The sequence below is a fragment of the Metopolophium dirhodum genome, chromosome 4 (genome assembly GCF_019925205.1).
Source record: "Metopolophium dirhodum isolate CAU chromosome 4, ASM1992520v1, whole genome shotgun sequence".
Taxonomy (NCBI): domain Eukaryota; kingdom Metazoa; phylum Arthropoda; class Insecta; order Hemiptera; family Aphididae; genus Metopolophium; species Metopolophium dirhodum.
The window spans coordinates 2,540,913-2,568,177 of record NC_083563.1 but is presented as its reverse complement, the minus strand read 5'-3'; the positions used below and the strand labels follow the sequence as shown (position 1 = coordinate 2,568,177).

The 27,265-nt window shown below is 31.4% G+C and overlaps 1 protein-coding gene and 2 non-coding genes across 3 annotated transcripts in view; all 3 read right to left on the bottom strand.

The window, feature by feature from the left end:
• The window catches only part of LOC132943981 (discoidin domain-containing receptor A-like), a 232,381-nt gene that overhangs the window by 159,558 nt on the left and 45,558 nt on the right, over positions 1-27,265 (bottom strand). The window contains exon 2 of the mRNA XM_061013176.1: positions 14,898-14,962. The gene's annotated coding sequence lies outside the window, so the exon portion shown is untranslated. The remainder of the gene's footprint in view (positions 1-14,897; positions 14,963-27,265) is intronic.
• Trnat-agu (transfer RNA threonine (anticodon AGU)) lies at positions 2,943-3,016 on the bottom strand. The gene has a single exon. It is a non-coding gene; the product is annotated as a tRNA-Thr (tRNA).
• On the bottom strand, positions 4,420-4,493 carry Trnat-agu (transfer RNA threonine (anticodon AGU)). The gene has a single exon. It is a non-coding gene; the product is annotated as a tRNA-Thr (tRNA).

Genomic DNA, 27,265 nt, shown 5'->3' with positions numbered 1-27,265 from the left:
ATTTCAGTGAGACCCCGAATAGGGTCTCAGTTGTCAATCCTAGTAATATTTTTGAGCAAATAGATTCTCAAAATCGACTTTAAGTAACTTATAAAAACTGAAAACGATACATATTATTACTCTGTACAAATGACATTTTAAATGTGTATCTACGTGTTGTACTATGAATTAATTACGTAATAACACGTTAAAATAAGTTGACTAAAATGATTATTATTTATTACTCATCGTTTCAAAAATATTTATACAAATTATAAAATATTATTTATGATATTTTCTTAATGGCCTATTAAATTATAATATTGTGTACCAAAGTATGTATAATCAGCATAAAGCATATTAATAGTATAAAATATTGGAATAATATGGCCACGATTATACCACGGGTCGTCAAACGAGATTTTCGGTTTTTTCCTTGCATTATATGGGTTTATGGGTGTCTGTATAGTGTATTATGTTTTTAGCATCAAAGGCCATGGGACCGAGGATTTCATATTATGTTTACACAGACGACTACCGACGATAAATTTGGTGTATTTGCCTTTTCGTTTTCAATTTATAACGCGTGGTCTTTGAAAGAGCGCACGTCATGTCCGTTTCGTATTCTTTCACTCCCTGGCTATATAACATCACCAATTCAGATTTGAAATTTCCATCGGTTTTTTCTCTACGGGAAAGGAGGTACCTATGTATTATAGCATCCGTCTCGAATATAGTCGACTCGAGGGAGACCTATGCGTAGACTAGCCATCCAATAATAAATAACCTGTCGCGACTCGCGGGTGATTCACTGCGCTGAAATTGTAAAATATATAATATAATAAATATAACACCGTCCTTATAATCATATTATGCATTTTAACTTAAAATATTTTTTCGGGGGGTATTGCTATAATATAAATATAATAAATACGCCACGGTTTGTTTGAGAGGGCCGCAAGGTCCTACAGGTTGTTGAGCGAGAGGAGTTAAATCCCAGAAATATCGTTCTTTTTTCAATATTATTGTACTCTGGACTCTGGTTTCTAAAAATATGTTTTTTTAGTGTTCGTGAGCAAATAAAACCAATAAGAGAACCAGAATAGGGTTACGGGAAAAGGTAGAGAAAAAATCCAAACGAATGATAAAATGCAATATTAAGTACTTTAGCAGGTAGGAGTGTAGGTCGTTACCGTACTCTTGGTATAAACGTTGTCAATAACATTATACTAAAGGACTACAACTGTATACATTCTAGTAGCTACCGATTTTTTATACTATAGAGGGGACTGTATAAAACGTTATTGATTTCAAATTACCTATTTATAAAACAATTATAATAAATTGTTAAACAACTAAAATTTAGTAAACGACCGCCGTAAATCGAATTAAGTATTTAAAAATATAAATAAAACCTTAAAATGTATTCAAGGTATTGATTTTAATAAAACCTAGGGTTATTTCTTATTTTGGAAATGTTAAACTTTCATTTCATAATGTAAAATGTGGGTATTTTAAGGCGGTTTATAAAATATGTCTAAATCCATTTTATTACTTTTTTTATTTTTATTTGCCGAATTAATTATACTATATTACGGGTAACGGAAATTAAATTAAATAGTACTGCATATAATATTATTATTTAGTTTAGTTATGTTGATTTACTGTTTTCTATAAGGTCAATGAACACGATGATAAAATACATTTTTTTATACACTTTTATTTATAGTTATATTTAAATAGTAATTTTTTCCTCGAAAGTAAAATAACTATGACGTTGTGAATATGATGTCATTAAAATGCATTGTCGAGTGGTTCATAATCATAAAGTAATTTAATGTGCATTTTACGACAAACTATTACCGTCCAAGAATAATTGTTTTACATTTTCAAGGTTTATAGTTTATACTTTATAATTTCAAAAAATTAAAACATTTGCGTATGCATATAATATGTTATATGTATCATTATTATTTATTTATTTATTTATCACAAAATATACGGGTTTCTCCTTTTTGTATGTTAGAGTAAACATTACAGATAAAAATTAAACAGAAAAAGTGATAAATAGGTACAATAATAGAATAAAAAACAAAACATTAAAATAAGCCATCATCGAAGAAGATCATTTGCAAGTGACATAATAATACATATCAGAGGCTCATTTTTTAACTACAGTTTGTGTTGGATCTAGGAATGTTGGATATATTTTGAAAACGTTATGTATAATTCAACACGATCTATACATACTAACATTGATTAAATTGAATATACATATATTTAATAAATGATAAGTACTAATGATTTCTAGAAAACGAAAAAATAAAAATTATAAAACAATTTAAAACCCTAATAATTGTTGACAATAATCAATATACATCATGTAATAATCGAAAAATTGCCAGGGCTGACGTTATTTTTTAAAAATAATTTATAAAATTAATATTTATTTCAATAATTATTACTTCATTTATTGTAATATTTTAGATTCTGAGTGTTTTTAACTTTAATTTTAGTACCTAGGTTTAATTTTTAGTTTTATCGGAGTAGACAGGAGTGTCATCATGACGTATCATCTATCGAAATCAGAAATAAATTGTTTAATATATTGAACACATTAAACATATTCATGTAAAAATATTAGGTAACTATTTATGGTACGTCAATAATACATTTATGATATATGCTAATATGTTATTATAACCGTCATCGTATTCAATAAAGTGACATACGATTGCGAACCCATATAAAAATATAAAATAATACTCTTTATACGGAAATAATAATATATTGGTCCCCGTGCGGAACTTCCATAAATGTGCCACCGAACATATACAACAGCTATATAGACAAACGTAAAAAAAAAAAGAAACGGTAAGGATTTGAGAAAAAAAAAATGTATATTTATTAGAACTGTCATACAAAAAAAAAAAAAAAAACATTTCGTGAAAAAAATCGCAAAAAGGCTCCGGGGAGATTCGAACTCCCGATCTCCTGTTTACTAGACAGGCGCTTTAACCAACTAAGCCACGGCGCCGGCATACCAGTCCGGCGAAATATCAACGATAAAAAGTGGGCAAGTAAGTAACCGCTCTGCCGTATTCTGTAGTCTGTACCTACAACGGTAGGAATTGGGTCTGTACCTCGTCAATTCGTCATTGTGTTGGACGAAAATATACTTTGTCATTCGTTTATAATATATTTCTATAACAGTAATGAATTTTACTTATTATTACTAATATTTCAATCGAAATTTTAAAAATACCTACTAATATTATACGAAAAAATTAATAACGAAAATTGCACCAAGGTACGTTTATTAACTATTAGAAAATATTCATTATTAAATCAATAATCATGTCAACATTGTCAACAGTGTTATAAGTAGGCAACACCATATTGTATTGTATTTTATAATATTGTTGACATAATCATGATTTCATTTAATAATGATCTATTAATGAATACACAAACTAAACAATGAAACTGTTCAAAAATAAATTATCAATTATTTTATTCTCATATTTATGATTATTATAATAAAATTAAGGCGTCAGTCAATAACCAGATAGCTCCATTTATTTTTAAAAATTATGTTTTTATATAATATATTATTTAGTTATTATCTAAAATAAAGAAACAATCGGACGGCATTTCTGTGTAATATTGTTTGATAACCTGGTAGCTCCGATTATCAATTAGGTATTATATGTATTAATTATTATTATATTATATAAAGTAATTAAAATAAATTACTAATAGCAATATAAATAAATTATAAAGTATTTGTAAATAGAAGCTAAGAATTGGTATGAAATGATTTATCATTGAATTCAAATTTAACACATCCATTACCTACTCAATGACATCGCGACAAGATACCCACACTCAAAACCTATTCATCCATCAATTTTTAATGCTATTTTTGTAACAAAATGCTACATTTGATCTACCCAATATGTAACACATTTCTAAATATATTTTCAGACTAACATAATATACTAGAAATATAAGATGTACGATGTACCTAGGTATTCAAAAATACAATTATTTTAGTGTTGAACCTGTATGAATAACATTGAAAAATATTTTTTATGCATTAAATTAATTTAATACATTATTTTATTACAAAAATAATATTGAAATGTGATATACAGATATTGTCACATGGGTATACTCTTAAAATGGCTAGTTATAATATTTAGTTATAATTTATTACTATAATATGCTATCGAAAATTGTATGTGTGAATGTGTGATAACTGAAAATCATATCATTTTTTTTTTATATAATGCCTTTTAATGATTTTTTTCCAACGTAGAATCAAAACAATATAAATACAGAAAAAAAAATTTAAAAAAATGCAAAAAAATTGTTAAGGCAAATACGGTCTAAATGTATAATAAAAATTAAATAACATTTCGTAAAAAAAATGCAAAAAGGCTCCGGGGAGATTCGAACTCCCGATCTCCTGTTTACTAGACAGGCGCTTTAACCAACTAAGCCACGGCGCCGTTGGCTACGCTTCGTAAAATCGAGCAAATTTAATGAAAATATGTTAAATGTCGGGTAGTATTAACTATGGCAGATACCTATAGTAAAGACGTAGGTATCTATTGACTATTGTAGTAGATAATGGTGTACTAGTGTAGTACCTATATAATATAATATTATATTATATTAATAACGTATACTATTAAATGGTATAATAAGTGTTAACTTATAAAAATAAACAATTTGTTAGGTAATTTATTAAATTATTTTGATATCGTAGATAATCTTGTGTAGTTAGCATTCATATACCAAGATATTTATTATATAATATTATATTTTACTTATTAGTCCCATATGCATTGTGTGAAAATTAGGTAGGTCGTAGGTAGACTAGTGTACACAGAAGGTACCTTATATAGTAATATGTAGGTAAACCACTTTAAACCACTACTCTGTACTCAACATCATAATAAATTATGTATAATATTAATAATATTGGTACCTAATAGTGTTATTACCCAAGTACAACATTATAAAATATTACCTATATAAGTACCTGTTTACTATTTAGTAGCTTGAATAGCATAATTTCCAATTAATGTTAAATGTTTTGTAGTAAACAACGGCGCTATAGTATCGGTGTATAGGTATCTAAGTTATAGCTTACATCAGTTCACTGGTAAATTGATATTGGTATATCTCGCTTTGTGAACTTATTCCACGGAGATTGGCGACACCTGTGTAGGATTGGATATGGCCCTCAGTATATTTTTGAATATGATTCAAGCTATAGGTACATTAAACTTTTCTGAAATTTCTAACAATCGGAAATTTTTTTCGAAATCGGTTGAGTAATTGTTTGAGTCTATAAACTACAACATAGTGCATTAGTACGAATATACCAACCGATATAACAACCCTATGTAGGTACAATCAATAAAACATTCGATTTTCGTGAGCAAAACGAAATTTATGTGTGATTCGTGTGAGCTTAGCAGTTAGCTTCTAAGTTAGCTTAGGCTTCCCAACCAACATATAGCCATATAGGAATTGAAAAACTAAGATCTAACAACGAGTCTCAAAGTCATATTATCAAATTATGTGTGCAAAGTTTGTTGCCGATTAGTTCAGTATAGTTTTTAAGTCTATATTCTGTAAGCCCCAACGTATGTACCTACATTTAAACCTAGTGTTATGACACGTTATGCTACCAAACTTTGAATCTATATATATATGTATGATTATTATAGAATATAGTTTATATATTATATAAATATAACTACCAACGCCGTTAGCCTTTAGCTTCACTATTTGTATTGTAAATTTGCATTCATACCTAATTGGGTTAGTATAATAGTTGTATAGGTGTTATGGTATTATACATAAGTGATAGGTTTTAATTTAACAAATAGGTATTGTTAAAGCAATAACAATTCTGAAAATGGTTAATGTGTCCTAAAACTTAGTCATACTTATTTGTACATAAGGTATAATATAACAAATTATTTAGTATTTAGGTGGGTAGGTATATATTGTATCCAGTGGCGTGAATAGTCTGAAAGAGGTTAGGTTATGTTAGTCTATAATATGTCCCCATTATCTTTTTGTTTCTGGCCGACCTACTTATTAGTTATTTGAGTTGTAATTACTTATTAGTTATTACCTACTATATACAATATACATTAGCCATTAGATAAGTTCTAAGTATCAACTAAACAGATCACGTATGAAAGCGTATCAAATGTGGTATCAGTAAACTTGTATGTTGTACTGTTATAGTGTCATCACATATTAGTTATCAGCTGCTTCAAACTGTATAATGCATATACAATAAACCTAGGTATTATACAGTTTTATAACTTATTAATTTTGGAAGGTTTTACCCCTGAAGCCCCCTTATTTGTGTATTTGGTTTTAACCTCACAATTCATTCAAATATATTATTATTTATTACTAAATATTTGGCTAGGTAATATTTAACTTCTAACATCCCTTCCCAAATCCCAATAGAGAAGCTCCCCATTGAAAATTCTTGAGTGCGTCACCGGTTGTACCTATATTACGCTAAGTACACTATTAAGTACTATGAAATATAGCAGGCAAGTATTTTGTATTTTGGTTCTATTTACAATATTAATAATACTAATTTATGATAGAAATAAAGCGGAACAGTGATTACCTACCTCCTAAATATAATATATTACAAACACGGTATAATTTTGAACATTTAAGTATGCAAAATTATATAGGTAGCTATAAACTCAAGGACGGATATAAGTGGGGACGCTATGGGACTGGAGTCCCATTCCATACAATTTCAAAGATACTTTATATGAATAAATATTATGTTAAATTGTTAATTGATTTTCTCTGTTAGAATGTACCTAGACAATTATTAGAAAATCGTTGTAACTTAATCCAAGCAAAATAAATGTTTGTAATTAATAAAAACAGCTTAAATTGTTTGTGCATATTATTTGCATACATAATTATAGCTCTTCAAACATTTCAATCGACGGCTGCCATATTTATTCTGTTGTTGTATATTCTATACGAACGCTTATGATAGTTGACATCGAATAGGTATACTGTGCTTACTTACCTTTTAACTATAATATTACGTTTTATTCTTTTTTTTTATATATATTGTTGACGCATTGGTAGAGGCGGATCCAGAGTTAGGAAACTGCTGTGGGTCAGGACATTTCAAGGGGCTACTTATTAAAACCAGATTAGAAATCTATACTTGTGTACTAGGTATATAAGACAAAAAAATTAATGTATACTGTATGTATGTTTGTTCGAGGGTCCAAGTGTCCATCTACCCAAGATCTGAAAAGAGGCCAATTTGATCAGCAAATATTAACTGTGGGTCCGCTGACCTCCTGAACCCCCTAGATCCGCCCCTGCGCATTGGTCACTTACTAGCTTATAGTATAGGAAAAACTTCTGAATTTTTTTATTTTATACGTTATCTTATCGAAGACGAAAGGGACATAAGATCGGATCTTTTTACGACTTAGTTATAACGACTGAAATGACCAGAAGCAGTAAGTATATAACATAAATTGTGAAGTCGATTTCCTTTGAATACATTAATATACTGCAGATTACTGAAATATTTACTATAGTAATAATATTAATACGCATATATTATATATGATAATATATGTATTATACAGGTACCTACAAATCATTGTAATACTAAAAAATGAAAACACATTTGATAATGCTATAATACTTATATTATAGTTCTATACTTTCCTTAAAATAAATACATAATATACAAAAAAAATAAATTGAAAATAATTGTTGGACAATAACAAGATTATACAACTGATATAGTAGATACTATATTATATTATATTTTACCTATTTGTATAGGGTGAATTTTTTTTCAGAGCTAGATAAAACTTTAAAATTTAATTTTATTATATCGATGCATTTTAACATAAATATGTTTTTGGGCTAGATTCACGATAAAATGTTTCTGACTGATTTATGTAATATGATGATGTATTTTGTGATGAATATATGCAATATATTTCTTTTGAATGGACCGTATAATACTATCCATTTACAGTAAGCATAGAACAAGTTATGTGTTACTAGACCGTATACCTATAGTCATTGACCAGCCCAGTGAATCCAAATCGGATTCGTGATAGAGGGTGATCTGTGGCGGCTGTATAAAGCATAAACTGCACCGATCAGCTCAGCTTAGTCACTTATTAGTTGTTACTTGTCAGGTACTTGAGCGGACGCTACACAGATATTTTTTGTCTCCGTCTTATAAGTGCATACCATACTAAATTTACGCTCAGCTGATCACGTTTAACTCAGTTAGTTTAAACATTAGAGTGAATCGACCTATTATAAAACTTGATGGTAAGAAAATTATCCGTGTGTGTATGTGTATTTTTTTACTATAATTCAGTTTTTAAGTAAATTATTAGCATTTTCAATTTACACTATATTATATACGCAGAACTTACTAAAAATTGAACTATCGTAAAAACCCACATACTGACATTAATAATGTACTTACCATCGAGTTTCATAATAGCGACCTATTACGAAATTATTATTATTATAACTATATAAATAATATTTATTACTATCGGTTCACTCTAATTTTTTAAGACGGAGCTAAACGCGTCTCCTAAGCTTAAATTTGTTATTTTACGCACATGAAAGACGAATGCAACAAATGGCTGTGTAGCGTCCTCTTAATAACATTTATCATTGCTTCTTGATCAATTGGTATTAGCGCCCCCTACCCAGCTCACGGTGCGTAAAATTTGTTACCGGAAATTTGTTTCTGGTAATCGGTAATTGGTGACTATTTCTCCTTAAAAGTAGGATCAGTTAAAAAAAAAATGATAATTATACTGTAAGACAAAAACGACAAAATAGCTTCTTTTTTTACCTATCTTTATATTTACAATTATTTACATTATTTTTTTTTCTTAATATACCTACTTATATACTGCACATTTATACTAATATCTACAGTTTCGTTTATTTCGGACATTGTAATTTATAGTTTTAATTTATAATTGTTATGAAATGCAATACAATGCTTATACAATTAATATTCTAGCTAAAACACAATTTCTAATTGTATACATATTATTACTTAGTTAGTAGAGTTTAGGGAAAAAATATAGATACACGTTGGTAAGTATGATGCATCCACTCCCGCGTCGCTGTACACCGCGATTTAAGGTAGACAGGTGTTGCGGCGCAACGATCTAATATCTATACAAAACCACATTTTTGTTGAAACCCAATGTTTCCTTTACGGAAACAGCTGTTCTATACTGTGAGAATTACAGTTAACGGTCCAGCGGCTGAACAGCAAACTATTCTATTTTACATCATTTTCACTTATCTCAATATTACAATTAAAATCGGCTGGCTGGCAGTTGTCCGAAAAATGATAAGAGTATACGACGGTTAACCTGTGGTTATCAAATTATTGTGCGTTGTGGTTTGACAAAAAAAAATATTTCGATTAAAAAATCGACCACTTGCGCCCGGTTGAGCGCTAGTTGTAATTCTTACCGGCAATACTCTCCTATAGAAACGTTGAGCCTCAGAATCTATAGGTTCGTTGCGCAACCTGTCTATCTTAAATCGTGCTGTACACAATGCACATGGATGGGCGGACGTGCACCTTTAGTAATATAATAGGACGTCGGACATTGTTGTAATATTATATTACCTATTATAAATTGTACAGTTACACCACTATATTCTGTGGTTATACCTTAATTTATTATAAGTATCCAAATATTATTTAACAACGTCATCGATCATATTAATCAATTGTGATTTCTCATTTCATTCGGGGAGTTAACCTGATCAGTCTTTTAGTCTGTAACCGCCCCCAACAATAAATTATAATAGGTACTTAATTCATTTTTACAGTCTTTATGCCAGTTAAATAAGTGGAATATCGCCTAGGTATATTGTATACATCGGTAACGTTATCGTTACGTCACATAAATACGTATAAATACATTAATGTGTACTCGTAGGTATAGTTATGATTGAGAACACTTTTTGTTTTTTTTTTTTTAAATATCATATTAGTTAGATTTAAAACTCACGACCGATGACATTAGGTTATGCCTGTGTATATACGATTTTTTTTATTTTAAATAGTTTTATATTTTGAGTGAAGAGTTGAACCTATTCGTTATTAAATAATATATATGTTTTTTTTTTTAGAGTCTGCACTCTGTATAGGTACACTACACACGATATAGGTATAATAAAAAAATGATTTTATCTTCACCTTGGAGGGTTTTTGATGGAAAATTGAATCTATAGTTGGTACTGTTAACAAGTAAAAATAAAACATTTCCAGTATTTTTCAAAAGAATCCATAATAACAAAAAAATAAATTAATGAAAAACTGGAAAACTGGAAAACCACTAGTAAAACCAGTTTAAAAAAAAAAAACGATTTTGTTTTTGTGGTTTAACTCAAAAACAAATAAGCCCGACAAGTGATATATGAAAGTGAAAAAATTATTGTTATTATATAAAATTACTTGGTAATACGCAGTACCATAAATACACTATTTAGTCTACCTACTGTTGTATCATGCATAATATTATATACAAATTATAATTAAAACTATTAACTAGGTTAAGTAAACATTCATATATAATAGATAAAATACCAAAACAAAACATATCAAATCATACAATACTCAATAAGCTAAGTAAAAATAACATAGAAACAATTATGCATTCCACCAAATTAGGATAAGATAACAACTACTATGTAATACAATAACAATTATAATAGTATAATTTCAAGCATAGTCAGTAAGTATGATGTAACTAGGGTAAACTTAATATTGATACTACCAATAGTGCTTCGATTGTAATATTGATATATAAGTAATATGGGAAGACAGAAAGAGGGTCAGTGAGTGGTGATCGTGTGACTCGATCGCCACTGGACGTCAAAGTTTAATAAAAGTGCTTATTACAAATATAAAGTTCGTTTATTTGTGTACGTCGGCGAACGGCGTATACGACATTATACCTAAAGTAGATAACAAAAAACGTACAGCCTTTTTTTCATGTAATTGTTGTTAAATCAAAATAGGTAATAGGCGTATTATCAGCGGGTCCAAATCAATAAGCAGGAATGAATGTATTTTGTAGCTTTTATCAAATACTAAATGTCATAGGTACATATTATTAATATATTGTATATTATACAGACTAGTCTGCGTATAGTGCGTTGCAGTATACGTTCAGCAGTAAATATAGCTGGTTGTTTAAAAAAATTAATGCAACGTATAATATCCGATTTTTTTTAGGGTGGGAAGCGGGGGTTGGTGACCACCGATACTCATTTCAACGTTTAAACCAGAAATATATACCTAATATTATGTACCATACCGTTATACAGCGACGCAGTACACATTACACACGTTTACAACACTACCTATATATTGTTATGTCCTCTCGAGTCTCGATACATATTTTGTCACGAGTCTCCGCGTTTTCTAGGGGTGTTATTGATATCGTTCTATAATAATATTATCGTTTACACAAATAGGTATCATACTCTGAGACGTTTCGGTGCAGGTGTCTGGTGAAGACACGCACGCGCAAAACTCAAACTCCCGACGTCGCAATGCGGTCCCGCGACCTGCCGGCAAGACGTTATTTCGCCGTTTCACCCTACGACCATAGTATACTCGCTCATAGTAAGTTGTTGTACACTTGTGTATGTGTGAACCCGGCACGTTGCATTGAACATTTGCACACCTCCCGCCCAAATCTGCACAATTTTTTTCGCCGTTCACGCCCTTTGGTAAGCCGCGAGCAACGCAGCGGTCGTGTAACTGCAGCTGGCGTCGACAGTTCGAACGTTCGATACCGCGTTATAATATTATGTATATGCTATACAACATTATCATATTATAAATTATAAACTGTTCGGGTCCGTGTTATTGTTGTTCGACAATTTACTATATTATATTATATACTATTATTACAGACAACAGATAATCGGTTGGTTTTGCGATGAGATCTCAGTCTACATATTAGCATAATAATAAATATATCACTCGGCACCATCACGGTGTACCTATATCATTATCATTTACAGTGACATAATGATTTTAGATACCAAATTTGATTTAATTTCGTGTTAGAATATAATACATTATCCCGCGCATTCTGTAACCTTCCAGTATATGGATGCTTTGTTACAATTATACACTACAATATGAAATCAATTGGTATAGTTGTATACGAAGTACACCACACAAGACACACGGGTTATGGAAAAAAGAATAAAAATATCAGATATTTGATTTCGACCATTATTATTAAAAATTTTCCTTTGTATCTGCCGCTACCGTATACTAGGTAAACCGTAAACGTTGAAATTTGAAATGGAATAAACGAAATATAGTCATAACTTTTTTTCTTTTTTTTTTTTTTTTAGAGCTTTAGGTGCGTCATTGTCTGCGCGGATGCATCATGAACCTAACGTTCTTTAAGTTTTTTTTTGAGAGAGAGAAACCATTAGTGTTGAACTGCAGACATTTGAGGATTGACATGGGCCACCGTAAAGCATATTTAATATCATGCCGTAACTGAGTAACGTTACACGCGCCACTAATTTATAGTATCTACATAATAAGTAATAACTATTAACTCGAGGTTCTAATAAATTAATGATTAAAAATATTGTTATCATTTTTATAATGCATTAACTAATAAATAATATCGTAGGCGTATTAGGTAAAAAACAAAAATTACCAACCTAATAAATTTAATTAATTACCTAATATCATAAAAACCAAATCTTTCAAAAATAGACATCTCATCACCACCCATGGATCAAAGTTAAAATAAATCATTGGTCAAAATTTTAAAACTCAGTAATTTGAGTTGAATTACTATATTATAATATAGTAATTATAATTACGGAATTATATATGATAAGAGATTAAAAAAAAAATATTGAATTCATTGTATGATAATTTGGAGAAAATTAGTACCTAACCTACATTAAAACAATTTTTTTCTAACTTATTCTGTTAATAAATATTTCATTAAATCAATTTCGAATATTATTATACTGTCTACGTTATGGGTATTAAATAAAAGACATTAATTGTGAAAATTAGCGAAAAGTTAATTCTCTTTGTAGAAAATAATGGTTTTAACTATTTTTTGTGTTGGTATTAGTATGGAAGTTGTACTCTATCAATAACTTTATTAATTTATTGAGGTATTAAAATTTCTAATATCTGCTGAAATAGCTGAGTAATTCACCAAGCATGATCACTGATTAGTGATTACTCGCACTGTTTTCATGCTTGTAACTACATCCTAAGATGTCATTTCAATTTTAGTGATAATGTCATAATGATATAAATGCCACAAAATGAAATACAAATAGAACTTTGAAGTTTAAAAATATCGAAATTGAAGAACTAAGTCTTAATACTTATATCAAACTGTAAGAAAGTATAAACTTTGATTAGGTACCTAAAATCAGTGTTTGTTTAGCGTCTTGTTGTTTAAGGGATGAGAATCCAAATTCGAGATAAATTTTAAAGGCCACCGGCGCTGTGGCATAGTTGGTTAAAGCGCCTGTCTAGTAAACAGGATATTGAGAATTCGAATCCCTCCAGTGCCCCCATTCTCCGCGGGGTGAATTTGAGTGCATCGACCGAGTGGTGGGAGCAAAGACCGGTTACTGCAGCGATTTGCCCTCTAAAATAATATTCCATAAACGTTTGTTTGCCAATTTAAAAATAATTACTTACAAACTACAACTAAAGGCTCAGCCATTTGGTTTCAATCATTCCAATTGTTGTGCCAGTGTTAGTTATTACAGCGTCCGACAATGATCGCTTATCATATGGCATGTCATCGTTGGCCAATATTACATACGTAACATTAAACGGGAAACTCTTATTTTTAAAAACAGTGTCATTGGGTCAAACAATGTATTATAACTTGGCAGTAATGTTGGCGGGAGAGGACTGCGTTCATTTACGAGACTTTTTCTGTCATCTCAAATTACTCGTCCCTTGATGTTCTGTGCACCCCCAAATGATATTATCACGTTGGCCAGACGTCAGCCATATTATAATAATACAATAATATTATACAGTATAGCAGGCGTGCCCAACCTTTTTCAACTTGCAGACCACATTTGTAATTTATGTTTATATAATGTCGATAAAATACACACTATTAATATGCTTAAAAATTATAAGATATTTTGTAATTCTATAAAATTACATTTTTTTTTTTTTTAAATTATAATTTTAATTTTTATATTTATTTAGATATAGGTACGTATATTACCTGTAGAAATTTCTAATTTTATAAAATGGTCACGGGCCGCGGGTTGGACACACCTGGTATAGAGTATAGACAACAGACTATAATATATATGTTTTGAAGATTACTGATATATATATAATATGATAATAATGAAAAACGATCAGTTGAACAATATCGGTACAGCTGATTAGCTGTACGTTTTAAAAATTAAATCAGCTCCGCAACCTGTTAATAATAATTTTTAATATTCCCTACATTTTATGATTTTTTAATTACGAACATATTAACAAGTATATAGGTATTTAAGCATTCAAATAACGCTGGGGCATGATAGCCATCATTCGCGGAAACGGGGTACATGGTATATACCTCGTCGGTGTTTTATTTTATTTTAATTCTAGGAATGTATTTATGTGTATTGTGTAGAATTTAAAATATGCAAATCTATAAAATGACTTTAACCTTTTATATGATCCCTGTACAAATAAATAATAAATATTGTGCTGTGTACACAACTGAATCCGAGTGCATTTTACTCTGTGATAACACAAAAATCAATAATAATTAATAATATAGTGTTACCTGTAGTCAGGCCGCAAGCACAAATAATGTATTTCCACTCAGCGATTTGTTTTGTACAATTGTACCTGAAACAAAATGAATAAATCATAATTATATTATAATATGATTATTATATAAATATTTTATTATAGAATTTCAATACATAAAAATTAAATTCCGAGTGAGAAGTAATAACTTTAATACAATAAGTTATAACGCATAACTGCATAAGTATTTAAAGTTTAGATAAGTTGAGTGAAATGGTATTACAGAGGTAATTAACCCGCAAAATGTTGGTCCGCTCATATAAACTTTAAAATTATTATTAGATAGAACTATTATAACTAGTATTAACTATTGTTTATTAGTACAAAATTGGTTTTTATACATGCAAATTCCTTATCAATTCTCTCCTTCGGAAGATAAAATTTTAAATTTAAAATGTTTAGGTACTGTCATTCAAAAAAAGGAAAAATTTTAAAAATATATAAAATAATTTTTTTTTCAAAACTTGTTTTGTTGTCTTCAAATATTTTTTAAACGAATATTCAAAAACGTTATTACTTTTTGATATAATGATTATTACTGCTGAAATAATCACTCAGTATCATATTACAAAAATAAAATGTTACGCAGTATAATTTCAGAGTAATCATAGTGAAGGGGTTGGGAGTGGTATACTGTATACGTATATGATATTATATGGTTACAAGTGTTACAGCAGTAAGTATAGGCACTCGAACCCTAATTGCGCCGATGAAATATTATTCCTAAATATTTAACTCGGAAAAAAAGCGTGTAAGTACTTTGAAAACAAGATTTATGGCACGTACACGGTGCAACAGGTATACGTATATAATACCATACAAAGACGACGCATGTGTGTCGGTCGGCGTCGTTTTCTTGGCGAAACAAAAACGGTTTGGTATATTATATAGCTGCATGAGGTATATACGCAATTAGTGCGTTTTTCCGGAACGATGACAGCTGCTGCGGTAGTGTTGTTGGACGAGGCAACTATAATACCGCCGGTCATGTGCAATAACATATACAGCATATATTATACCTATATATATATATTATATGTGTGTGTGTGTGTGTGTGTGTGTGTGTGTGTGTGTGTGTGTGTGTGTGTGTGTGCGCGTGTGTGTGTATACAATATCGCGGGAAACGAACGGTGTCTATATATTACGCAGTAAGAAAAAAAAGGGACCGCTGGAAAAATAAGAACCCCGTGTGTAAAGTCTTGGTGAAATTAATCTGTATAGGTACCCATAATACATCCCTCGTTCGTAGGGCGCGTTATATACATACCTATATATATATATATATATAATATGGTCTGAGCAACCGATTTGTAACACGAATAAAACGAGCCACTATTATTATCATCATAGTCGTCGTATACAGATATATGTTATACGTCCAGCAACCAAGAGTGTAGTGGGCTACGGGACCGGAGGGGGACGGTGAACGTCCGTCCCCGTTGATATCTTTCACGTCGTAATGACTAACGGAAGACGAAGTGCAAGACGTGTGCAACGAATATACCACCCCAGTGGTCGTATATACAACAAGTAACAACAATAACAACAACAACAACAACAATATATTATTATACACGTGTACTTATAATAGCTGGTAGCACCGGTGCAACGGATAATGATCTCGTAAATTAATGTCCGTCCGTACGTCATCTGTAATACAACTGGAAAACAATTTGTATCAGTGTTGAGGTTCAATATTGTATATATTGACTTTGTAAGTTAGTATATTATACACGCGCCCGTTACACCTGTGCCGCGGTTAAATAATATGACGAGGTGAGTTTTCATAATAAATAATAGCAATAATACCATATCAGGTGTGTAGGGGGAATTTTCAAATCATCGGCAACCGCAGAATTTCAAACGGACTTTCAAAAGTAAACCACCGGTCGAAAAAAAATTAATAATATGTCGATACAGCGACATTATTGCAGATTATATTGTTAAATAACGTCTCCTTCTTCCAATTTCAATTGATATAATTTAATAATTTAACGCCGATGGTACAAATATATAAGTGCATATATATGGGTAGGTTGTTACACGTGTGTGTTGTGTTTTGGCAGAATTTCTAATGGGGCACCCGTAGGTTTCTGCCGTGCCCCGGGTCGGTAGCCGACGCTTTAGTCCGCTCGGCCACTCCGTCCGCCATTATATCGTTTGTTAAAGTGTTAAACACAATACTATAATATTTTATTGTAATATAAACTATGTCAACAATTTTTATTCACGATTAAAAAAGAAGAAAACCATTTAGAGTTATTTTAACAGTGTTTCCATTCAAATATAATATAACATTGTTTATGTGATATTCCGTTTATGTTCATAAAAGTAAAACAAACACGATTAACAGAGTACAATACCTATCTATAGCCTATAGAAACGTTGTATTTGTTTTGACTTCTGCCTGACACTCACGAGTATTAATTGTCCAAATATTTTGATTATTCTAGAAAACTATGAGTTGTAGTAGAGTATACGGGTGGTACCTGCCTCCTATAAATATATATATATTGTTTAAAATTGAAATAGATTAGTAACTCGAGAATCTAACAAGATACATAAGACCATTATAATAAGACTATAAGAATATTTCTTGACTCTAAACTGTACATTCTTTATAGCTGTTATAAATAGCCTTGTATTCATATTTTAACTTGGGTTGCACGCACACGTATTTAAACCAACATTTCTATTATTCTGTATAGCGTCGTTTTTCAGTTATATTGGATAAGGGTGTCTTAAAAGACCGGCGCACTCCTGCACTCCTTTAAGTTTCGCTGCACGCCGAATCAAAAATTAATAATATAACATTACGGACGGAACTGTAGCACTATACAATATTATGAATATAATATAGTATTTTACTCGCACGATGATTTGTTGCCCCTTCGCTTGCACGGTAACTGTATATATATTATTATGCCACTACATCTGTACGAAACGCATATTGTATGATATTATGCCAAAGTCTTAGACTTCTACACGGTGACGTGAAGTGTTTTATTGAAACGCGCGCGTGTGATCGAAAATTATTTATAGTCATGGATGGCGTTTATTTAGAGGAAAAAAAAAAAAAACAAACAAACAATATGTCGACGGCAAATTCAAAATTGTACTATTGTACACGTACGTGTATAATATCAGCAGCGCGGGTAACATAATATAATATATCATTCACGGTATATTTTATGATTTATAAGTGCGTATTGGTTTCCGAAAGAAACTATTCGCCGACAGCAACGCATGTATCACAAACATATTATTATAATATGATGCGATATAACACTATGCTATTTGAAAAATGACGCGAACACGAGCAATTTTTTTCTCTCGGAACGAGGCGAGTGCAAATACGTAAACAATACAATATTCGCGCCTAACCCCCGGCAGATGTAATGAGTTGAACGGGAAAAATAAAACAAATAGTACCCACTAAACGCAAGTGCGCGAGTTCATACATACATACATACATATAATATGTGCGACGCGCGCGTGATTTACGAGAACAATTTGTCTCGGTGACATTTCTAGACACTTGATTTTTTTCACGGTACATGGATCGTGAAATCCATTTTATCCTATTTTATTATTCTAGAACGAATTTAGGTAAGTCTACAAATTGTGCATACTTTGGTACGAGATTTGCAGATAATGTACTATACCAGATAATAATATAATATACTCATATTATATGAAATATATTATTATATGATATGACATAATATTGTAGACGCACTTTATTCTTTCGCCGTATATTATAACATAATATTATAATATGTGTAGTAGATAGGAACTAGACATTTATCGTCGTCCAGTGTTCTTCTATTTGGTTTAATAGTAATACCCTGTGGCCTGGTGTGGCGCGGTGGTTGGCTCCAGTCGCGAGACGTGTTCTGAAGTCAAGCATCACCTGGTGACACTAGTTCCCGGATGGGTGACCACCCGGGTTCTATTGACAATAGTCCTCGCCATATTTACACACGTTTTCTTACCAACCGTACCCTCCTCCACAGTAAAAAAATCTACTAAAAATTACCACCTAATGGCCTATATTGCCACGGGTTATCTAATTAAAAAAAAAAAAAATAATATAATCTACTAATTACTAAAACTTTATGTTCGTATCCAATGACGGCTGATATATTTATTAATTTGTATATTGTAATACGTTGTACACATATAATAATAATATGTCGAGTTACGGGCAAGTATAAGATAAGTTTCGAGCTGTGCATGCGAGATTATTGATTTAAAAACGTGCAGTAAACAATTAATGAACATATTATATAGTAGACAGTAATTTTTATTTTATAATATATAATATGTACGATTACAGAGGTACGGTATTATAAGGTTTTCCCTAATTGTTTTTATGACCTATAATTGGAAACACAGTGGTGGTAGTGCGACGATTTCACGAACAAAGGATTTGCAGTATACCGTAAATAATGTTATATAATATATCCTATCGTCTTGGGGTCGTTTCGAGCCGCACGTGGATCGGTGCCGTTCTCGCTGCAGGTGGTGACTTGCAAGTAAGCATTATATACGGCGCGTATTCCGTCCTTGCCGCCATCGTAAACAATACATAATAATAATAATAATATTATGTTGGCGTTTAAAGTTCGAACGGGATGAAATGCAAATTAGTAAACACCGACGAGCCGCAGATTGTGGCTGTGTTGTGGAAGGGTTGTGGAGGGGAGGATAATCCCGTATTGGAAAACATGACCGACGGCACGCACGGCGATGTTTGGCTTGCCGGGAGGGCCGCGAAAACGACGACGGCGACGACTATAGTATAATATGTACAGGGTGAGTCGTTGCCGACAGACGAACATTATTTCGAAACGTATCAACTTTTTTTTGGGAATTTTGTTTTTGAAACATTTAAGACGGGTGCGACGCACGCAGTTGTACATTCGTTGCTCGGGCATTGGATTTTCAAACGTCAACCTACATAATATCTTATAGTTTCGTTATTTGAAGCATATATAAAATAATAATATAATTTGATACATAGTTAGGTTAACTTAAATATCAATTTTAATTTAAAATTTAAAAACGGTATTATTGTTATCAGTAGGTATTTAAATAAGACATTATGTATAGATGATACTGTGATATAGTCAAGTGGAATGGCACAGGAGTAGGTCGTACGTACGTGATGTTGATCTACTACACTCAGCTCATATAAACTTAACATCATACTTATAAGTTATACGATTTATATTATACCTGTTTAATACTCATATGTTCAAAGTTCGATTTTCATACAAGAACCAAAATTCTCAACAAAATATTCTGCTTTGCGTAATATGAAATCAAAAATGTATGTAATCATTGAAAATGTTTAAAATATAAAAACGTTGATACTTTATGATGTGACGATGTTGAGCGTTTACCGTTACAACAATCGCACTGTATAGCGTATTTACGCCATTTCGTGTATACATATATATAAACACACAGCGTATTATAGTCGGATAGTGCAGGACAGCACAGAGAGGGCGTTGAAGAGACGTTAAAATAACACGAACGGAAGAGGCGACGTCGAATAACAGAGGATAAGCTGGGCGGCTGATGACTGTATATATACCCAAATATTATACTATGGGGTTCTTTTGGGTCCTCGACTCTCGAGCAACATCGGTATATATATAGACACACACTTGTAATATTATTGTATTATATAATATCGTATTATCTTGTGTGCGTCGCTTCGGTGTTAGTCTTTCGGCGGTGTACGTTTTCCGATATAGGAAAAGAAATATTAATAATAATAATAATAATAATAAAAAAAATACCACTCAATCGTTTTGACGGTTTGTTTCGACGAGGAGAAAACGTGTATACATAATATTATGTATAGTATAATTCATAATATATACGCGTTATATATTCGACGACGACGACGACGTTCAAAGGCGACGATGAGAAACGAAAATAATGTTATTTTTGGAATTGTTTTATTCGATTTCTTTTTCGTCGTTACGTTCAGTCATTAAAATATATAATATCATCGTCGGCGGGATAATACTCGTGGGGGGGCCGTCAACGAGATTGTTTTGTGAATATAATCGAGTGCAATAAAAAACCAACATTTCGATAGTACCTACCTACCTATACAGTATTATATACGCACACAATTAAATGCCTAACAATAATACACCAAATTAAATTTGGATTAAAAGAAAACTCCGGGGGCGAGTACTCAAATGGTTTTTTTTAATATATTTTTTTCGTAACGCATATTTATAATATAATATATAGTAATGTCTGTATTGCATTGGTATATTATCTTCGATGGAATAATAAATTAATATCGTATTTAATATTTTTATATTTTTATTTCGTATATATATATATACTAGCTGATCCCGTGCACTTCGTTGCCCGTTAAATGTACCAACTCCATACGACTCAAACTTTGTTCAATTCGTTATTTAATATTCGGTGTATGGTGTTCGAAATGTATCTAAACTTTTCTGTTTCCTGGAATAAAAAGTCTGATTCGCAGCAGTATATTGTCAGGTAGGCAATTTACCTGTGGTAGGTTGCGGACCCAGTGCTGTTTGTACGTAAGTGTAGGATTTAACTCTCAATTATCGAAGTTATACCAAGTTGATTTTGATATTATAATATAATTCGAATTTATGCCAGCTTGTACCTGATCCGCCCGAATAACCAATGGCAACCAATAATAAATAATTACTAATTTCTACTGTATAGTGTAACCAATGGCAACTATTAATAAATAAAAATAAAATTTCCAATTTCCATCTTGAACCTCAATGTCTCTGTTTGAGCAGCTATTTAAAATGCGAATTTCGAAAAATCCTTTCTTAGTGCGCTTATACAATATAGTAATAAGTACATTTACTGAAAATTTCATATCCATAACTTCAGCAGTTCCGGCTAGGCGATGATGAATCACCCAGGACAAGTCTTTTTATATATATAGATATGTAGGTATATGTTGTAATAACATTATATTATTCGTTGATGCCTATACCGGTATATATACCTTGTACGCCGCCGTTCGTTTACTTTCAGAGTCGCAAGAGTCGCACAAGACCTCGTCAGTTATCGTTCGGCCGAGATGCTCAGGTACGTGCGTACATCTACCACTCGGCGTATACTAACGAAGCTCAAACAAGCATGCTAAGTATGCGCGTGAACACGAAACAACGCCCCCTCGGTAAACTGCACCAAAGAGCGCACACATAAAATATCGCCGAAGGTAGGGGAGCTCGGGGATAATAAATAATTTATAACGTTACTATTGGGAATTCTATAAATCATTGGATCGGGCGCTGTGCGCGCGCCCTCGTCGTCATCGCGAGTTCTTAAAACGTTTTTAAGATGATTTAAGATTATAATATATTCGATTTTTTTTTTTCTTTTTACTTTTTTCTCATATTTTTGTTACTTTTGAAACGAATCCGTTGGACGAATATTAATGAGGAGACGCGTTTACGTATAATTTGTCGGAATCATCACAACGGTTCTATGATGAATTATAAATGTTCGTCATTTGAATAAAAAAAAAAAAAACTAAAAAGTAGCGTTGTCTAAATTATAATATCTATAATTGAATTGGTTTACCGCCAAAATTCCAAGTTATTTCGTAATCTGAATTTATTTTTGTTTAATTTATTATGTTTTCGCCGGGTGAATTGGGTACCATAATGTTTGGTCTATTGCGATTTATTTCAAGTAGCTCAAATTAAATTATTTGTTCTCAAGTCAAAGTCAATCGTTCATCATATTATGACATTTTAATAATCAATACAATATTTGGGTGGCGGATGAAATAATTACATTCATTATTTAGCAGTAAGTTGTTTACCTTAAGCCTTGGGACTCTTGAATCCTCAATTTCGGCCCTGTTAATAACGAACCTACGATTCAATACAGGACATTTCAATAAAACTGTATAACATAATATCAAACATTAGCCACGACAGTAACATGGAAAAATAAGTTGGCCAAAAAAAAAAACCTCAAGCATCAACCTTTAAATATTCTTATGTTGGTAAAATTGTCGAATAATGATTACGGATCATAATACATCGGCTCGACAAAAATGGCGACTTACAAAGCGTTTAAATTGAAAATGTATAATACATTTTGAATTTGTTCGATGTATTATATTATTATCAGCTATTCTGCAGCAGCATCGCAATAGGTTTTTTTTCTCGTCTTGCAGCTCTTATATTATTTTCACCGAAACTATATCAAATTCATATACGTATATTGATACTTACACGTCTCTCGGGATGAATGCGAACACCGTTGTACGGCATATCATCACCAATTGGTTGATTGAAAACCGACGCATTAATACGTCATATATGGGGGGGGGGGGTTGATTGCATTTCGGGAGACTGTAGTTGCGATAATATTGTCTAAACTCTAAATTAAAGTGGCCCGCACTCCGATTACTGTTTATAAACAAGGTCGACGGATGTACATTCCCAATTCCCTTTTGGAAGGGGAGGGGTGATATTGATATTTTTGGTCTCATAAATAAATATTTACATATATAATATACCGATATACACCTATGATTAACGTTGACGCCTTGACGGTATATCAAAACATTGCGTACACCGCACTGCATTATCGTGTATGATATAATAATATATTATGTATATGTATAATAGGTACACTGCATCGCACTATTGCACAGAATCGCAAATATAGCGTGTATTTAATCATTTAAATTAGCTTCAAGCGTTTCAGTCTTAACCAGATAACATGTTAAATAAACCGGATAATATACGTTATATTATAATATTTTCGAAACAAGTGCGTGTGACGAGTTTCAAGACTCGACTTGTAAAAGATAATAAAATCATAAATTACTCGGGGATCGTTTCATACGGCTTCGTTTTTCGAATGATTGTTCGTGTGAACATACATTTAATGAATTTATATATTTTTATAAGCCCACATGAGAATGCATTATATGCAAGTATTAAAAAATTAAATAATATGAACGTAAAAGTACCACGATGTGCAGTACAGTGTTTAAGTCAGTCGTATTTTACTCAACCAATTGGTTTGATTTTTTTTTACGGGTCACAAGCATTTTATAAGATTACATTTAAAATTATACTAGAACCTACTTTTACTGTATAACAGTACCAATAGATTTTTTTTGTATTGGTTTGCCTGATAAAAGAAGGGTTTTATTTAAGTTGCCATATCAAAAAGGTTTCACTCGTCACACTGGTCTAGGTAAAATGTTTATGTCGTATCAACGCTGTCAGAAATCTGCGGTTTCTCACGAGAATTCACGTTCTTATTTACACGGGATAAACACAAAAATCTGAAACGTAAGCTAATAAATTATATATACTTATGGCGAAAAATAAATTACAATATTAATGTTAAGCGCAACGCACCTCATAGGAAATTATTTTAATTAATTAACGCGATATAATTAAAGTCAAAATCTGGCGTCGACAGCAGCTATATAAGGAAAGGTGATATTCTGACGTTAAAATACAATTTTTCTTTTTTTAAATCCGAATGAACGGATATAAATTGTAATGCATTATATTAGTTATTTATATTAGCTCCTTAAATATCTTACCGCAAATTATCGGGATACAACCTCCATCGGAAGATATGGTAAATTTCAAACCGAATCCTAATAGGGCACGGGAGACGTAGGCACCTTATGCGCGAGCGGGATTGCTCCTAATCCCTGACCCAAGCTGCGACTGCGACAACCCCAATCAAACTATAGCGCACATTGCACAAGACTGCACAAAAGAAAGTTAAACAGAGAGCTTGGAAGTATCTATTTGGTTGCGACTCCTAGATTGAATACTAGATAACAAATTTAGATAGTAAGCTATAAATTTATAAAATTAGTAGGTATTATTGTTGTTCTATTTGTTTAGTATATAGAATATAGATTTTATTATTGTTATATTGGCTAAATATAGTATATTCTATGATGATTGATAATTAAAACATAACCAAATATCTGCCTGCTTAACATATAGACCATTACCCGTCCACGCTATACGAATAAGTAAATAAATAAACACATACATAATATTATAATAACCTATTGCATCAATTACAAGACTTGGCGGCGACGGACTAATAAGAACGTGTTTAATACGGATAAATTTAATATCTATACAAGTAGTAAAGGTATACTACGGCCGCGGTGTCTTGGAACATCATCGAACGGCACTCTAAAGGTAAAAAGTTACTTTTACGATCGTACGGCCATTATATAACACAACCGCAATACATCTCTTTTCCAGACAAGTCTCAGCGCTGAACATATTTGGCCGATTTCTAGCTCGAAAACGTTCATCGGAACAATATAGCTATTGGTTTGAAACACAAACACCTAACGATAATATTATTATTATAATACGCAAAATGCTATAATCGATTCAGCAAATTGTACCGGCCCTTAAATCATACTCTTATTATATCGTTAATATTGTAGTTGATGCTGTTATTATTATTATTATTACTATGTCATGGTGTCTAATATAAAAGAGAAGGTATATGAGAACTTTTGTGTAAAAATATTTTGATGTTCACGTAGAGCACTACTGAGTGAAATTTAAATGAAAAAAGTTGCGCGGCACTTTACCCCCCCCCCCCCCTCCCCCGACCCCCGACCCCGCTCGTCTCGTCCATCGTGTTTATATATAACACACACACCCACACACACCCATCACGAGTTTTCTACCGCGGCTATCCGTGTATTACTCATCAAAACATTTTATCCCTGACATCGGTTGTTTTTGCGGCCGCACAAACTTTCTCGTCTCGTTCGTATATAGCTGCTCCCTTTTCCTTATACAGTACCGCGGTAGTGATAAATGAAAAAAAAAACCCGCCCAACACAAAAGTTCTTTTGCCAGAAAACATGACAGCATTATTCTTCATTCCCCCCCCCCAAAAAAAAAAAAAAAATAATAATAATAATCTGCTCTGTACTCCTAAATAATATAGGTATATGATATAATATATTATATCGTCTGATGTATATTGTAGATATATATATATATATATTTCTTTAGCTGCGTTATAAGCTCCACCCCTAAAATAAACACTAAAAAAAACTTCAGTATTATCTTATATCAAATATTCTTAATCAACTTAATTTAGTTTTCTTGTTTTTCTATATTGGTCGTTTATATCAGTAGATAAATGATAATGTATTGTATTTTAGGTATAAACGGTTTTCAATCGATTTTATCAATTTGGGACATATTAATATATGGTCAAAGATCCATATGGCATGGTTACTAGTTTGTGGTTTTCGTAGGTATAGTTGCATAATTTACCTACTTGTGAGGTCTTTTATCAACATAGTTATTAAACGTATATTATAAATAACTAAATTGCAAAAGTAATTTTTCATTTTTAGTAAATGAATAAGAAGAGATTTTTTAGATTCTAAGTGGACCATGGGAGCTAGTGCGGCTGCACAATAATGTTTACTTTATTATTATTAACTTTTATTTTGAGAACAACTTTTCGAGCAGAGTACTTGATCCAATCGGTACATGGGTACCCATTTTCCAGTAGGAAATGTTATCTAATTCGTATTTTTGAGAAGGCACTTGTAGAGTTTTGCTATTTCTTCCTATATTGCACCGACAACCGAGCACTGCCCTGTCTTTTTATTCAATGCAATACATCAATTACAGTAATACAGTGACCTACTTAATGACAAGGATACGAGTACCCAAAAAACCTACAGCAGAACGAGTTATTCGACTCTTAATAATAATGTATTATTTTTTTCTTATGAAAAATCAAATGTAAGACGATACCCACTCATATTTTTTTATGGAATAATTAATCATCTACAATAATTTAAAATGGAAAATGTGGAATATCACTCTAAATTGGGAATTGGTATGTGTGGCTTTACGTTGAAATCACATTGCTCATATTGTAATAGGTAGGTAAGCGTTTATTATTATTTCTGGTTTACCATAGCGTAATATTATTATTTTCCTCATATAATATTATAATATATTAATATTATAGTAAAATAAATAGATGACAGATAAATTATGTCATACATCGGTATTTTTTTATATTTTTTTAACATTTGTTTTTTTATTATTAATATTGGTCTTATACAACTTGAGTGGCTGAGAACTATAATTATTTAAACATATTTTACATGATAACTATAAATACGTTAAGTTATATTTATAATTTAATATTATTGAGTATTTGTGGAGTATTTGGAATAATTTATCATAAATGATCCGGAAGTAAAACGTACATAATAATATATATAAATATTTATATGGATTATATTGTATATAATATTTT